The sequence below is a fragment of the Crocodylus siamensis genome, chromosome 1, assembly GCF_052110815.1.
Source record: "Crocodylus siamensis isolate JL-2025a chromosome 1, ASM5211081v1, whole genome shotgun sequence".
Lineage (NCBI taxonomy): Eukaryota > Metazoa > Chordata > Crocodylia > Crocodylidae > Crocodylus > Crocodylus siamensis.
Genome location: NC_143395.1, coordinates 27,416,053 through 27,431,798, shown reverse-complemented (window position 1 = coordinate 27,431,798; position 15,746 = coordinate 27,416,053). Strand labels below are relative to the sequence as shown.

The 15,746-nt window shown below is 42.5% G+C and overlaps 1 long non-coding RNA gene across 1 annotated transcript; it reads right to left on the bottom strand.

The window, feature by feature from the left end:
- Window positions 1-701: 701 nt before the first annotated feature.
- On the bottom strand, window positions 702-6,481 carry LOC149872673 (uncharacterized). The gene is made up of 3 exons (XR_016439785.1): window positions 6,344-6,481; window positions 4,671-4,712; window positions 702-2,581 (listed from the first exon to the last, which is right to left on the bottom strand). It is a non-coding gene; the product is annotated as an uncharacterized LOC149872673 (long non-coding RNA).
- Between the last annotated feature and the right edge of the window lie 9,265 nt (window positions 6,482-15,746).

Here is a 15,746-nt window from a genome sequence, read left to right as displayed (position 1 = left end):
TGGTAATAGTGCAAGGCATTTTAAACTACTGACATAAATAAACCTTTTTGGTTTGTTTTGCATTTATAACACATGCATACATGCCTCCTGCCTGCTCTGGTCCTTGATAAGGAAGACAGTGATCACCTTATTCCCACGCATGTTGCCCCCTCGCCCACAACTCCTACCCACAGCCCTGCTTCTTGTGCAGCCTGTGCTGCTGTCCTCAGCAGGAGAGGCAGACCCCTGTGCGGACAGAGGTGCTGGGAATGTTTGGAGTGCCAGAGCACGCCACTGCCTCAGTGCCAACAGCCCCACGCAGCCGAGCTCCCATGGCCGTCAGATAGAAGCCGCTTTTGTAAAGGTGCCCAGTGCGTGGCAGAGCACCATGTCCCTCACATGGCACCTTACCCCACCTGTGCACAGCCTAATGTTTCCATGGCAGTCCCAGTGCTCAGGCCCCTGCTGCATGTATGGCATTGCCATGGCAGCAGCAGGAGGAGCCAGTAATTGTCATTAGTTGCTCAGCATGGTGCCCTGTGACTGCTCCCCAATGCCCCCTCCCACTTCTCTGCAGGACCTGTAGTCTGCCATGGGCTCAGGCTGGTGGTGGGGCACAAGTACCACACTACACTCACCAGGGTGTCCGGGAACATGACTGCAATTATCGGCTACAATGAACAAAAAAAGCCAGTAGCCGAATAACATCATTTCTCCTTTTATTGGTTCCAATCTGATAACCGACCAATATATTGGTGCACACCTGGTTTGTACTGGTCCTGATTTTTCATCTCCTGTTGTCATCATGAGATTTCACAGTACAGTAAACTCCCTGGTAACCGGCACCCTACAAGTCCGCATGCTCTGTTAACTGGCATGCCGGCTTGTAAGGAAAATTGAAACCGGAAGTGCCCACCGGGGCAGTTCTGGTTTCTCTGAGCCCCCATGGCCCAGGGTTAAGCAGCCTGCACTGCCGAGCCCCCATGGCCCGGGGGCATAACAGGGTGTGCGGGGCCCGCCTCCCTGTCCCACAGGGCCTGTGGGAGGGGTGGCGATGCTGCGGGAGGGATGATGATGCCATGGGAGGGGTGGAGGAATGCCTCAGACATGGCAGGAGAAGCAGCAGCCGGGGCAGCTCAATTAACTGGCAAATTTTGTTATCCGGCATCTCCCATTCCCAGGGGATGCCAGATAACAGAGCTTTTACTGTACTAACATCCTCGCAGCAGGCTTTTCCTCCATTTGGGGCAGTCCTGGACAATAGTCTCCTATTAGTTGATATCAATGTTGTATTTTTTCAGGTTGGCCTTGAGGAGGTTCTTGAAGTGCTTTCTGTGCCCTCCTCTTGAGCACAGCCTTGACTGAGCTGGAGAATAAAACCTGCTTCAGGAGTCTGGCATCAGACATCCAGATGACATGGCCAGCCTAGATGATCATCGCCTTGATGCTCATGGTTTTTGCTTGTAAGAGGACGGTAACATTGGTGCATCTGTCTTCTTGCTGGCAGCATTGATGGTACTTCCCCAGGAATTTGAGGTGTCTTCTGTATGGTGTCCACATCTCACCTCTGTACAGTAAGGTGGGGCTCACAACTGCCTGATAAACCATGAGCTTGATTTAGAATCTGATGTCAATCTTCAAAGCCCTGTTTCCTCAGGCATCCAAAGGCTGTGCTTGCACATCTAAGGCGATGTTGGATTTCTTCACTGATATTAGCCTTCTGCGCGAGATGGCTTCCAAGGTATGAGAAATACTCAGTATTCTCCAGGATCTCACTGTAAATCTAAATTACTGGAGCTGGGGACTGCTCATTAAGAGTTTGTTGATGGAGGACCTTAGTTTTCTGAAAGTTAAGTGTCAGTCCCATTTTGCTGTCTGCCTCAGTAAAGACATGGACAATTGCCTGGAAATCTCCTTCTAAAGAGCACACACTACAGCATTATCAGCACACTGGAGCTCAATGATTGAGGTTGGGGTGGCCTTGATATTGGTTCGGAGTCAGAGTCAGTTTTGGTTCAGAGTCAGAGTAGCCATGAATCCTATTGACTCCTGCAGTGACTCACCATTTTGCAGAAGATTGCAACAGGGAGTTGTGCCTGAGTAAGGAGTGTAGAATTGGACTCCTCTTTATAAACTCTGTTCCTGCTTTGTTATATAGCTTGTTAAAGAAAAAAAAAAACTGTTTCATTTTGCTTTCACGAGCATTTTACATTTCACTTGTAATTTTTAACCAGAAAATCCTTGGCATTGATTTTACAGATGACATACTGGAAAGGTATTTTTTTCTCCTAAAGAAAGAGGGATTAGAGGTAGCGGCTTTTATATTCTGCCACTTCTGAGACATATGTTCTGCTCTCCCACCAGTTATGAAGTGATTACTGGAGTGGCACAATCAGATTTTTTTAACAAAGTGAAGGTGTGATTTTCTCAGGTTCTCCGAGAACATGCACACTTATTTTTATCAACCCAATCTGTTTTCTACTAGCTGAATGTCCGCAGGGTTTATGAGGCCATCTTCGGTGTTGGAGTCACAGCAGCTTGCGGGGTGCTACCTGACTGTGGCAGCTTGAAATTAAAAAAAAAACAAACAAAACAAAAAAACCTGGGAAAGCAGAAGTGAGACAAGACTCAAAGTTAGTTAAAGCCTAATTTAAATATATTAAAAGATTGCCCTTTTTTCCCTGTTTGCATACATGCCTTTTTCTACAGACAAAAGCCCTGATCTTAGAAATACTTATTTAACTCTGCTCACCAAAAAGGTCTCAGCCCGTAAATAATCTCTATAAATTCCTTTTCTTTTTAAAATGACTAGTGTGACACCCAAAGTGTAAATGTGATCCCATAAATCCTGTCAAGATTGTAGGGGTGCAGTGATTCCTGCCGTAAGTTCTCCAGTGGGACCTGATTTCGTTGAGTAACCATTAATGCCTATCCAAATGGATGTAAAATGTTGTTACTAGTGGTGCAAGTGGGTGGGGAATGCCAAGTTGGGATCAGCTAGCCCCCCACTTCCCAGATGTGTATGTAGACAAGGGACTCACATCCACTGACTTCAGTAGCACTGCTCACTGAAGAAGCGTTAAACGCAGCAGTAATTTTTTGCAGGACAGCTCTAGCTGTCCCCCCACAGAGAACACAGTACTTCTCCAGCAGAGGGATTTAAAACCAACTTCTCTCCGTTACACTACTGCACAGCATAATCCCATCAGCTGCAGAGCGGTTACGTAGGAACTCCATCGAGATAAATGAGAACAGAATTTGGTGGAAATTGTGAGAGCACACAATCAGTTGGCACTTCAACAGTAATGGAAATATCCAATCCTTGGGTTTACACACAGAATTTGCCACAGTATAAAATCCAGTTTAGGTACAAACCCTTGTATGGACACTATTTTTCCATTTAATACTGGTTATTACAGTTTAGCTTGAGCCTGTACATTTACCAATGCAAGCTAAACCCGTAAAAGACAAGTTGGAAGCAATCAATATAAAAGTGTCCTGCATGTGGAGTTGCAACAGTTTTAATGAATCCATTTTAAAACAACATCCCTTTAGTTAAATTAGTGCAATACAATATATAGACTAGGTCAGAGGTGTCAAAGATACAGCATGTGGAGTTGCGTCACCTGTCCTGTAGAGGCCCTTGAGAGGCCAGGAGCTGGGGGTGGGATAAGCAGGGACAGGGTCTGCCACTGAATTTCAGGGTTCAGAACGCCATTGGGGAAGTATTGGGGCAGCAGCAGAGCAAGTAACAGGTGTGTTAATCCCCACAGCTCTCTGAGCTGACATAGTGCCACTCATCCCAACACCAACACTGCTCACCACACTGCTGGAGGTGGCAAAGAGCCCTGATGTCTGGATCTGGCTCAGGGAGCCAAGCCAGTCTGCAAGTTCTGGATTAGGCTCTACTTAGGGGAATATTCTTCACTCTTTTTGTCTACAGTAGTTTTCTCCTGTCACTAGTATGGATCTTTGGGGAGTATTTTGCTGATATAAGAAGCCTATAAACTCCAGTAGACATTTTCCCAGGAGACATCCTTGTTCCTAGGCTCTCCAAAGAGCGGCACCATATATACAATGATATCTTAAAGGAACAAGGCTGCATTAGTCTCTGTCAAAAATCTTTGCAGGCCCCATTAAGCACGCACTGTAGGAACCTTTGCAGTTGCTGATAATTTTGGTCCTAGATGTGGCCTCAGCTGAATGCTCATTCCCCCCGTCCCTGTCCCCCAGTTCTCTGTGTTCCCTCCCTGCAAACCGGGATTCTCCAACCTTCTGGTTACAACCCTCTAGAAGTTATTGAGGGCCAAGTCAGCAAGTCATCCAGTGTAATGTGGTGGAGGTTCTGTGTTCAGCAGCAGCCGGTCAAGACCCTGGTCACAGAGCTGAAACACAGGACTCCTACACAAATTGCCCCATTGAGCTCCCCTGACATGCGGCTCCCAAAGGAACTACAGGTTTTGCAGGAATGGGACAGGAATGGAGGCTTCTTCATCACAAAAACAGTTCAGAGAAGAACACTGGAACTCAAGGAATTTCTAGTTCCTAAGCAGTTGTGACCCTGGCAAGAAAGCATCTGTCCATTTACTTTCAAACCAGTCATAGTTTGGCTCCTTCCTGCTTGCCTGTTACTGTGATGCCCCTTTCTCCATCGGATGATGGAACCCATGATGTTTTGCCAGCTCATTTACCTCAGGCTCACATAAATGTTTCCATCTCTTCTTCCATTCATCCTACAATGTATAAAAGCAAGACAATTAAAAGAGGCTTAAACTCTTTAAGAGTTATTTCTTCATTCCTTAGTGCCTTGATATTGAAGCATTAGCACAGTTCTGACGCTTGTGAAATGAAGTTCAAATACATCATGGGATCCAGGTACAACAGGTTGGTAGCAAATATAATATAACCATGATCAGAGTCTGACCCAAAGATTTGAGGGGTGGATAAGGACTTCAGTACTGAGCACGCAATTCCTATTCTACATTCAGGTTCTCCCTACATTCATGGCATTAACTCATAAAGTCAATTTGGGACAGAAATGCTTCTACCAAAGCAATCCTTTACAATGGTACAAGGACACCTTGCAGCAGTTAATATTTCTGAGATGCCATTTTATATGAATTTCTTGAAGCACAGGATTTCATGTCACAAGGCAAAGCCAGAAACCAAACCTGTTCCCTTTTCCAGTCAGCAACAATGTTTAATACTCAGTTATGCCAAAGAGAGTACGATCAAGCCCTAATATCTGAGAATACAGAAGTACTGAAGAAAGGACCCGAGAGATCTCATAATCCTATGTATTAACAAAGCAAAAATATCTTGCATGGGCATTATCATTAAATCAAATAGAAACTCCTACTCCCTGCTTCATTTCTTCAGTAAGAAAAAGCTTGCCATTCAGAGTACTTCTCCAATCTTGTTTCTTTAGATTTGCTGAGAAATGGAACAAGATTTTAAAGAATGAAGATTCAGAAGAAATAAACTAAAAGGCAGCCCGGTATTCTTTCCAGAGTAAATATCCAGGCTGTAATGACAAAGGAAAGTAGTAGGTGTATGCAAAATCACTGAAAATAAATTGCTACATGTGCCATATCCTGTGGAACAGTTCAACAGTTTGTATTACATTTTTGTTCATTGGAGATTGCTATAGAGATCTCTGCATTGCAAGTAGCCACACCATTTCAAGCGCTTTGCTGTTTCAGAAGAGCAGATTTTCTTGATTAATAACAAAAGGTTTTGTTGGGATCAGAGCTGTTTCCCACCATCTCTATGCAAACCCGGCAACACAAACTGTGTACATTAGCATTTCAAGGAGCTTCCTATTAATGATGGCAAGAAAAGCTCCTCTCGGTGGGTAAAATCCATTTTGTCCTCTCTTGTGACATCTGTTCTAACTTTTAAAGCCAGAAAGGAAACTAGATAATGCCAGAGAGTCTTTTGATTTACTGTATTGGCACTTGTGATGATGCTTCAGACTATAAAAGCATGTAACCCTAGTGGACATACATGAGTGTGTAAATGTGAACATCTGCATATTCCCACAACACAGGGTGAATTGAAGAAGTAATTCCGAAGTTCTTTGTTAAACTTTTAACTATCCTTTTTCATCATTTCATAATTATACTTTCAATGACTTCTCTACCCGACAAAACTCAGTATTTGAAATTGTATTTTTATGTAATGTTTATTGCTACATATGTTTTCTGAATTCATTTAATTTCCCGAAAGCTGATTTTTATAATTTTTTTGTTAGTAAAGACATTTAAGCAAATGGAGTTTGAGAAACTGAAATATGGATTTAAAAAAAGAAAAGGAAAACTGCAAGATAAAAAAAAATGCATACTAAACCCTGCAGATTTCTTACCTCCTTACACCATCTGTGCCGTATAGCTCTTAGGCCTTTTACATTGGTCATTCTGAGAACAAAGCTGAAGGCAGATTCCAGCAGTTTTTCCATTCACTATTCATTCAGAGGTTCATCAGCTCCATATGGATCCAGCCAACTGCTGTGTTAAATCAGAGCCCTTTCCCAGAATTGACATGGTAATGAAGTCATGGTATTGCTCACAGAAAAGGCCTCCATAGGTATTCCCCTCTCTAACAAATCCAGCCTTTTCACCCCATTCACTCCCTAAAATTATCTCATAACGTTACAACATCTGTGAACTGGGTTTTTGCCTTTTAGTGTCTGGCATGTTTTATTACATGACTATGCCTTACACACTGGTTAACAGGGCTCCTATACAACTGGGGCAACAAAGCAAATGTGCAGGTTTCCCCTTCCAGCACATATAGTTTCCTTTTCTCGTTTGCTATAACTACTATGTTTATTTTTCTCAGTGATATCTATGATGGTGATGTACAAGATGTGCTTCAACTTTCCTGCTTCTCTAGAAAGTGCTTTAATGATGTTAAATTGTTTAACAACAAAGATTTAATTCCATGTGTTTACCCAGGAAACAAGCTAAAAACAGACTTTAGTAATGACAACTATGTTCTAGCACTTACCTTAAGTCCCTATCAGACACATAAATCTGAATTTTGTTTCACTTTAACTGGTTCAATTTGAATAAAGTTAAAGAAAGGGTAAGTTTATTTTTTAATGTACCACCTGCAATTTACCTCCGCACACTGTCTTGGCAGGACAATGTGAGGTAGCTTTTTTTGCAGGTTGAGAGTCCTCCTTGTATGCATATTCTACATCCACAAATACTGTGTCTTTTATAAAAACAGAAGTTATTTCAGCTGATTACACATAAAGCTGGTTGTGTACTGACCAAAACATCCTAATGTATTACCCTATCAAGACTGTGGCTCTGTAAGATGTGCTGCCCACATGTTCACTTCTGATGCACGTGTCCCCATGCAATCAAGTCATAATCTTCTTGAATAGCAGAAGTCATTGGAGCTAGGTCTGACCTCCAGCACCTTGTAGCCAAGGGCAAAAAGGGCGAGATATCTGCAATCACTGCTCATTTCTCATGTTAAACAGAATGCAGGGAGCCAGGAACCCTGGGCTAACAGGAAAGCAGGATGTAAAATAGATGGGACAGCGTATCTTGAAGAATCACCGTTAGTGCATTGTTGTCCTTTCTTCAAGTGACTGTCCAGACATATTCCACTTCTGATCATTCAGGGTGTGTCTACATCATAGCGGCAGGGTGCTTTGTTACGCTGTGGAGGGAATATATCCTGCTCCCTCCACCCCCACCTCCGTCAGATCTGGTGACCTACATGAGGTCTGTAAGGCAGAATGACTTTGGTCTTAATGTTAGATGAACACTTTGGAAACCTGTTATTGGTTCATGCTCCACAAAGCACATGCAGTTTTGAGATGAAGGGACAAGTCAGACAGGACACCACAAGGATGCTGCTCATTAGTGTCTCGGCAGTCTGTCCCGTCAGGAGACAAAACTGTCTCTAGAGCCTCTATCGGAGAAGTCCATCTTACGGTATGGTGGCAGTTACTTGGGGACCATATCTCCCTGACTCTATCAAGCACAGTGGGCAAGGATTATAACATCTCAGTTGCTTTTTACAGTCTTTCCTTCTGATGGCTGAGGAACAAGGAGGCCTGGGCTACTACCACAGTGGAGGAATGGACTCAGGAATCTGACAAAGTCCATTGCTTTCTGGGAAGCCCTTGGGTCTGATTGGGTTTGTCTTCCATCCTCCAGTCAAGTTCACATGAAGTTCTCCAAAAGAAAGAGCTTTGCCTGGGATGTTTGGATTCATCTGGAAAAGGAGAAACATGAAGAGCCTGTCTGTATGGTTCCCAGCAGTCTCAAGGAGGAGCAGTCATGAGCACACCACACCCACCTGCGCCTGCTCACGTATGTCAAACCCTGAAATGCAGTGGTGATACCACTCTCAAACATGCCAGCGACAGAGAGCTCAAGGTGTTTCTGGAGTGGATTCACCACCATGCTTGGTGTGTACAGGTGGCAGGAAAGCATCCCTCCCTGAGAACACCAGAGATACAGTATGGACATGTCCATATGGCATTAGCCTGGGATACGTGCTTCCCCCGGACAGAAGAGCCACATAAAATCCATTCATTGTTTCACAGTAATGTCTGCCTCATAACACAGGAAGATCTTGAATTTGACTCTGCCTTGTCCAGGGGGCATCAGGAGGTCTGATGCTGCTAGCCCCCTTACAAGCCCTTGGCTCTGAGTTTCTGGAGGGGCAGCCCCAGTTGCTATTCAGAAAGATCCCAGTCTCTTGCCAGTAGTGGACAATCTCCTAAAGATGAAAGGAGAATTTAAATGAGCAGGGATTAAATTTTGCTTTAAAAAAAAAGTAAGGGGAAGAGTTTGGGAATATTTTTTTTGTTCACATGGAAAAAATTATTTTGTGGTCAACAGATGGATCTTGCATAGTAGAATACTCAAAAGAGTGCACTACTCATGATGTCACTGTTTTACCTGCATATTAAAACGACAACAACTGCTGAGTCACACTGAATCCTCTGTCCTGTATGACCCTGCTTCAGCTTCCAAATTCTCTGAAGTCTCATAACTTGAAAAGGATGAGGACAATTTTAATGGTTACTGCAGGACACAGAGTACAGAGACACTGTTTGTATGATGTAAGGGCCTGATTCTTGACTCAGTAGCACAGAGAGTGGTTTGTAGAGGGGGTAAAATCTGTGGGCTTTCCTTCCGGTGTGGAGCCCCTTGCAAGGAGCCCCCTGCTGTGAGGAGGTGCCTTGAAGAGCGGGGAGGGCAGCAGGGGAGGGTGGATTCAGCAGCCATCAAGCAAATGCAGCCTGGTGCTATTGTACCTCTTGTCTTGTCTGTATGTGCAGCCTTGCCTGGTCACAATTAATACAAAGGCAATGTTGGTGTTGACTTCAATGGGTGCAAAACTAGGCCCTAATACAGCAGTTGCTGTAGCAAAACAAGCCTTGCCCAGTGTAAAACCTTATCGTGTTTCTAGTCCTTGTTAGTTAGAGTTTATCTCCTGCAGACCACCTGCAGACTGCTGTGCAAGGAAACAGAGCGTATGGTTTCCTCCAGGATTTTTCCTCATGTTCCTTGATGAATCTGATAGCAGCAAGTGATTACTGTCTTCGAGAAACTAGAGCTGCCATCTCTGCAACACAAAATGTCTCCTCCAGTCCGGGCAGCAGGAAATCTAAGTTCATTACAAAACCCAGATCTCCTGCATGGCACAAGAACAAGGTGCTGACTCACCACTGGGATGATGCCAAGATGAGAGGGTCAATTGCCAGTAGCTGCCCAGGGAGGCAGTGACACAGGGAGAAGCACTGAGAAGAGGCTGAGCAGCTGATCAGTGCAGCTACCGACTGATACTGGCTGCGGATTCTCCTCCTCTCTCCCCCTTCCTCCCCAACCTGAAAAGGGCTTTTTCCTTTTGATCTCTTTCTTCCAGGCCTGGAAGAAACACTGTCTTTTGGGGGCATGGAAGTATGATACTGTGCTTTAATTGCCTCTCCCATATTTGCTAAAGAGGATTCTGGGGTATGGTTGTTGTTCTATCTCCTTGCTTGTTTTTCCACACAGACCCCTAGTAAAGATACAGTAATAAATACATGCAAGAAAGTCTCATAAGCCAATATGCAATCATTTGGCCTCACTGACCAAGCAACACATAGTATTCATAAAATGATGATATTGCAGCATTCTCAAATTATTGACAGTATCTCCAAATCCAGTATACAGCCTCACCCATAATAAAGATGGGAAAGGAAAGATGAAATCCTGAACCTGAAACTCCATGAACACATGGGGTGTCTATACACGTGCTTTGGGGTGGGGGGGTAGCGATTTAATTAGAGTGGCTCTCAGGAGCCGACCTAATTAAAATGCCCACAGCATCTTGTGTACTCAGCATCCCATGCTTTAAAATGGCAGCGGGGGTGCTTTAACTAAAGCACATTCAATAAGTTTTAATTAAAGTGCCCTGTCGCCATTTTGAAATGTAGGGATGCTGAATACACGTGACCGTGAGGCTGCCAGAGCTGAGTCTGCTCCGACCCGTTCTAATTAAGAACATGTTGGAGCAGGTGTCCCACAGGTGTGCAGGTGTCCATGAAGTGCTACTTTAATGCAGAGAAGGAAGGCCCACCTACCAACAGCCACAGGACTTCTCCCCAGCTCTGTCTCCTCCCTGGGAGATAAACACTTGGGGAATTTTTACACATGCAAGTGCCACAGCACCAGGCACTCTGAAAAGTGCCTGGCGCAGTGTTGCTTGCAGTTGTGTAAGCAGCAAAATGTGCATCAGTGCTGAGAAAATGGTGGCAGCGCACTTTTGAACTAAAGCACATAGGTGTTTCAGTTCAGAAGTGCACCGCTGCCGTTTTCTGTGTGCTGATGCACATTTCACCACTTACAAAACTGCACATGGCACAGCACAGTTTGCATCATCTTGCGTGCAGAGCAGACTCAGTTAATTAACTCTACACTAAAGCAGTGGATCTCCGGTGTGTCACGGGACAAAAAGGTATGTGTATAAATGCCTTTGGATTCCAGATCCTTTACCACCTCCAAGTACCCGTGAATCAGAGGTCCATTGACCCTTTACTTCCATATCACAGGTGTCAGGATTTGGCCTGTTAATAGAAATATCATTTTGGCTGGAAGCAGATTCAGGGAATTTTTAATAGAATACAACAGCCTTTATTCATAGATCACTGTTAAATTGGTTTTAAGCGTGCAGTGACCGGAAACTGGCATAAACTAGTGGCTGTTCAATGAAATGAGCTTGTGTAGTTATTCCAGTTTTACAAATGTCATTTCTCTTACCAGTCCCAGCAGAAGCCTGGAAGCTGGACCCCTCTCTCATCCCTTGAAGTGTCCGTATTTGAAACATATTACTGTAATATGTACTGAATCCATTGTTCAAACCATTATAAAAGTTCCCGAGCTGTTCCTCTAGCATATTCCCTGAGCATAACAATTTAATTACAGAACATAGAGCAAAACATTGCAAACACATACAAGTTTATGACAATAATAGAATAAAAGTGTGAAGTTATTCTTCAGCTTAACTCACTAAGAGATAATCCAGCACAGCTGAAAAAAGTGAGGATACTGCTACTAATTTCAAAGGAGCAGGCAGCAGGCCTTTGCCCCTTCCCTTCAAGAAACTTCTGCCTTCTGCTTTGATTTCAGCACATCTTTTTAATAACAACTGTCGCCCTTGGAAGCCTGCAGCTAGAACACAGTATCTCAAGTTCTTACTTCTCCGTGTTCAAATCCTTCCTGTCATAACTGTTCCTTCCAAATTTTTGAAAGAGTATTTTTGGCTTTTTTTATCTCAGTCTTTGCCGCCTTTTCTCCATCCTACCTTCAATTTATCTTTCATTTGTAGGTGCTGTTACCTCAAATCATTGTGTTCTCTTAATTTCTTGGGTCCTCTTTAACTGGTAGCACCATAACATTTAATTCCCATACTCTTAACCAGAAACCAAAGTAAGCCCAATTTTTTCCTGCTCATCCAGCACTTAAGAACATGACAACAGAATTTTGTGGAACTATAATTTCAGGATGCGTAAAGCAATAGAAAGTGGCCACATCTATATGAGACACTGACTGCACAGTCGTTACTGCGCAATCATTTAGTACTTGTATAAACAAGTTGACAGTATAATTAAGTTGACCATGGCCGTATCTACATGAAATGCTGACTGCGCAGTAACCTGATACTACTGCACAGTAGCATTACACGGCAAAAACCATGATGTGACACCACTGCACAGTTGTGTTAGGCTACTGCACAGCAGTGTCACAAAAAAGGTGTTTGTCTGCACTACTTTGCAGTAACTTTGGTTACTGTGCAGTTATTTAGTACTTATTTATAAGGTACTAAATGACTACACACTAACCCAAGTTACTGCACAATAGTGCAGACAATGCTTTTTTTGTGATGCAAATGTGCAGTAGCCTAATGCTACTGTGCAGTGGCATCATGTCATGGTTTTTCCCATGTGATACTCCTGCACAGCATTATCAAGCTACTGAGCATTTAGCCTCTCGTGTAGATGCAACCACTGTCAACATAATTAATGCCTCACCAAAGTTTTCAAATTAAAAAATAGAAGTAATGATGGCTTCTATAGTTTGTCTTCTTAGGGTCTTTTGGGGCTTTTCATAACGGGGTAGATAAGTACTTATGCAAAAAAACAAGAACACATTCATAAAGCAAGGTACTTCATTAAGGGTGACCCTTTGGGCTCCTGATTCCCTAACACCATGCCAGAAAAACCTAGATGAAGAATTGGCAGGGACTTCAGGCCTGCTGTATATATTCTTTTGTAAATTCTTTAAACAAAAGGCAGGAGAAAACACACTTAGGAGTAGTCTGTAAGGCATTTTAAAAAGGAGCCACTTCGAAGTACTGTGCTTTGAAGTTTGCAAACTTACTAGTTTTTCAAGTTGGAGCTGGTAAGAACTGCTCGTTAACTACAGCAGAAACAATCTGTTAGGCTACTAAATTATTGCTAAATGATCAGTATGTCTGTTTTATTAATGATATTATAATTGACTGGAGAGGTGCCATATCCTCTTTAAGGCCCCTCATCCTGTGATGATCTCCACAGTCACAGGCCTGTGCCAATGAGGAATTCATTGCAGAAGCAAGAACTAATCACCCATTTTCAGTCTTGTATAACTTAAGACTTTTATAACTTAAAAACATATCTAAATAGTTTGTGCATAACTTAAATTCTCATGTGTCATGTCATCCTAGAAACAAAAGCAACTTCAGCCTCATTTCCCCTGATCACACTACTTATGGTCAGATCTGGGTCAATAAGATGATAATTGAAGCCCAATTTCTTTTAAATGACTCATCTGACATAAAAGGGAAAGGCCTTGGAGTTGCCACTAGTTTTCTTAGATGCAGATGAAATGGATCCTGCTACTTCTGCCAGGGTTTGTTAGGAGCTGGCAACATTTAGATCATGTTAGCTCAGAAAACTGTCCACAGAAGCAAAAGGCCTGAGGAACACAAGGCTCCCTCATTTTGGGAAACTAACTTAGGTTAGTTTCTCTGATTTTGTCTCCTTCATTGCAACGTAATCCTATCAAAGTGTCCAAAACATTACCTTTCCCCTAAATTTACAAGAAAATGAAGGACATGTCAGGGAAGAATAATATAGTCAGAAAAAGGGCTTTAACAGTAGATTTTCTAACACCAAGTATACATAGATGTATCCAAGGGATACACTTGGAGGATGTGCAGTGATTGTAAGGGGGGAAACACCTTTAGGGATCTTTGGCCCCAGCAATATCATTACAATTCCAAGGATATCTTTAAAGAAAAAGATTTAGAAACATCTTTGTAAATGAAATCTGAAAAGCCTTGATGTTGATGGGCTCCCAGGGAATAAGGAAGAGGTCTATATGTGAGATCCCAGCAGGACCTCAAAGCCTGAAGTTGCCCAGTCATAACTAAAGCTGGAAGCCTTAATTAAAATCTGTTCCAGTTTTTTAGTTCCCTGAGGATGAAAATGTGTTTTTTCTCCATTTTCAAAAAGAAAATGTGAATGCTTTCTTACAGAAGAGAGTTGAAGCAGGAAAACATGGTGGCTTTGTTAATTTTTATGGGGAGACTCCTTCTACAAATGGGATAAAGCACATAGGTGTAAATTTGAAAAATTAACAAAAAGTTAAAGCTGTACCCAATAGGTTTTAAATGTATAGCTGGCAGAGATATTCATAAGCAAAAGCAGCCTTTGAACTTTATTATGTGTACCAGACTGCTGTTGACATGCCTCAAATGGGACTGGTAGTGACAGATCAGGCAGATTCTCTTCTAGCTAGAAAGGTAGCTCAACTGCTTTTGGGTAAAGAGGTCCCCAGCTCTGTTTCTCATTGGAATTGAGTCCTCACAATTAAGCATAATCCTCCATTTGATGTTTACTCAGTTGGCTTCCTTTCTGTTTTCTGCACTGTCCACATCTGCTGTTACACTTTTTATTTGTTCTAGCTAATATATGCTTATTCATCAGCTCTGTTTGCTCTAGTTATGGTTGAGATGGCACTTTCATTCTAAGTCTCTATATGCTTTGGCTTAGACTTTACCTTGGGGGCTAAAATTTCTCATGCTTGTTCTCAGCCCAGAAACAAATTCTGTTTCTGCAAGTTGGAAGAAAATCTGTTCGTGGAGCCTTGTATATTCAAACAGGCAGGGCCACATTTTGACAAAAATATAGCTGAAATGGAGTTTTTCTCATTTCTAGGCTTTTTTTTGGTCCTTAAGGTCCTTATTTTTAAAACTACACTGAAATTATAAGTGTAAAAGTGAAATGTCAGAAATATGGAAAAGGTGCAAGCATGTGTGTACACATTTAAGCAGGAGTGTAAATTATGTGATAGTGAGAATGTTTAATTAGGCATATTTGCATGCAAATAGATATGGAGCATACAAGTGAGTCATGCAAATACTGAGTTTTCCAAAACTGTGCACCTTGGTTAATGCAATGTTTAATAGTACTTACATAAAAGATACACTGTGGTACCTCAGAAACTTTCACTTTGGCCCTTTCTTTATGCCCTTTACAACAGTATCTGGTTGCAAAATTTGCTGACACATTTGAATATAAATCTGTTTATTTTTAAAGGCTTTTCATTGCATTTAATAAAATGTAACATTATGCTTAGTGCATTAATGGCATGTGACAACTTTGTCTATCTTCTTCAGTTCTGTGACCCTAACATCTGAACAAGTTTAGCTTGCTCATTTCCTTAAACTACCTGTCAAAGATGCTTTAAAAACAGAACACCCAGAGGGGTATCAGAAGTAGGACATACATGAAATTGCTACAAGGAAAACATAGGTTGAACTTTCTCATTATGATGGTGGTTAAGGGTACCCAAAGGGGTTTGTGGATATTAAATATTTTTAAGAGTAAGTTAGACAAACACTTGACTGGGATGGTTTAGTCAGGGCGTTGGACTAGATGATATCCTGAGGTCCATCCCAACCCTGCTATTCTATTTTTCTATGACATGGTGAAACTGTTGTACCATTGATCACAGATGCAATTGAAGAGGTAGAGCCCTTGTTTTGAGGAAATCCTGATGTCCTGTGCCTCAGCTTCTCAAACACTTCTCAGGCATGTACTTCCAAACTTCCCATCTGCCAACTGTGAAGCAAGTAGGAGCCTGCTACTGGGAGTGTAACTAGTTCGTAAATCCAGGAACAGGTTGGGCAGGATTTCTATAAGGAAAAAGAAAAATGGGGAAAAAAAGTAAGTCAGGATAGTCTAGAACTTGGGGTGGGCAAAATAAAGC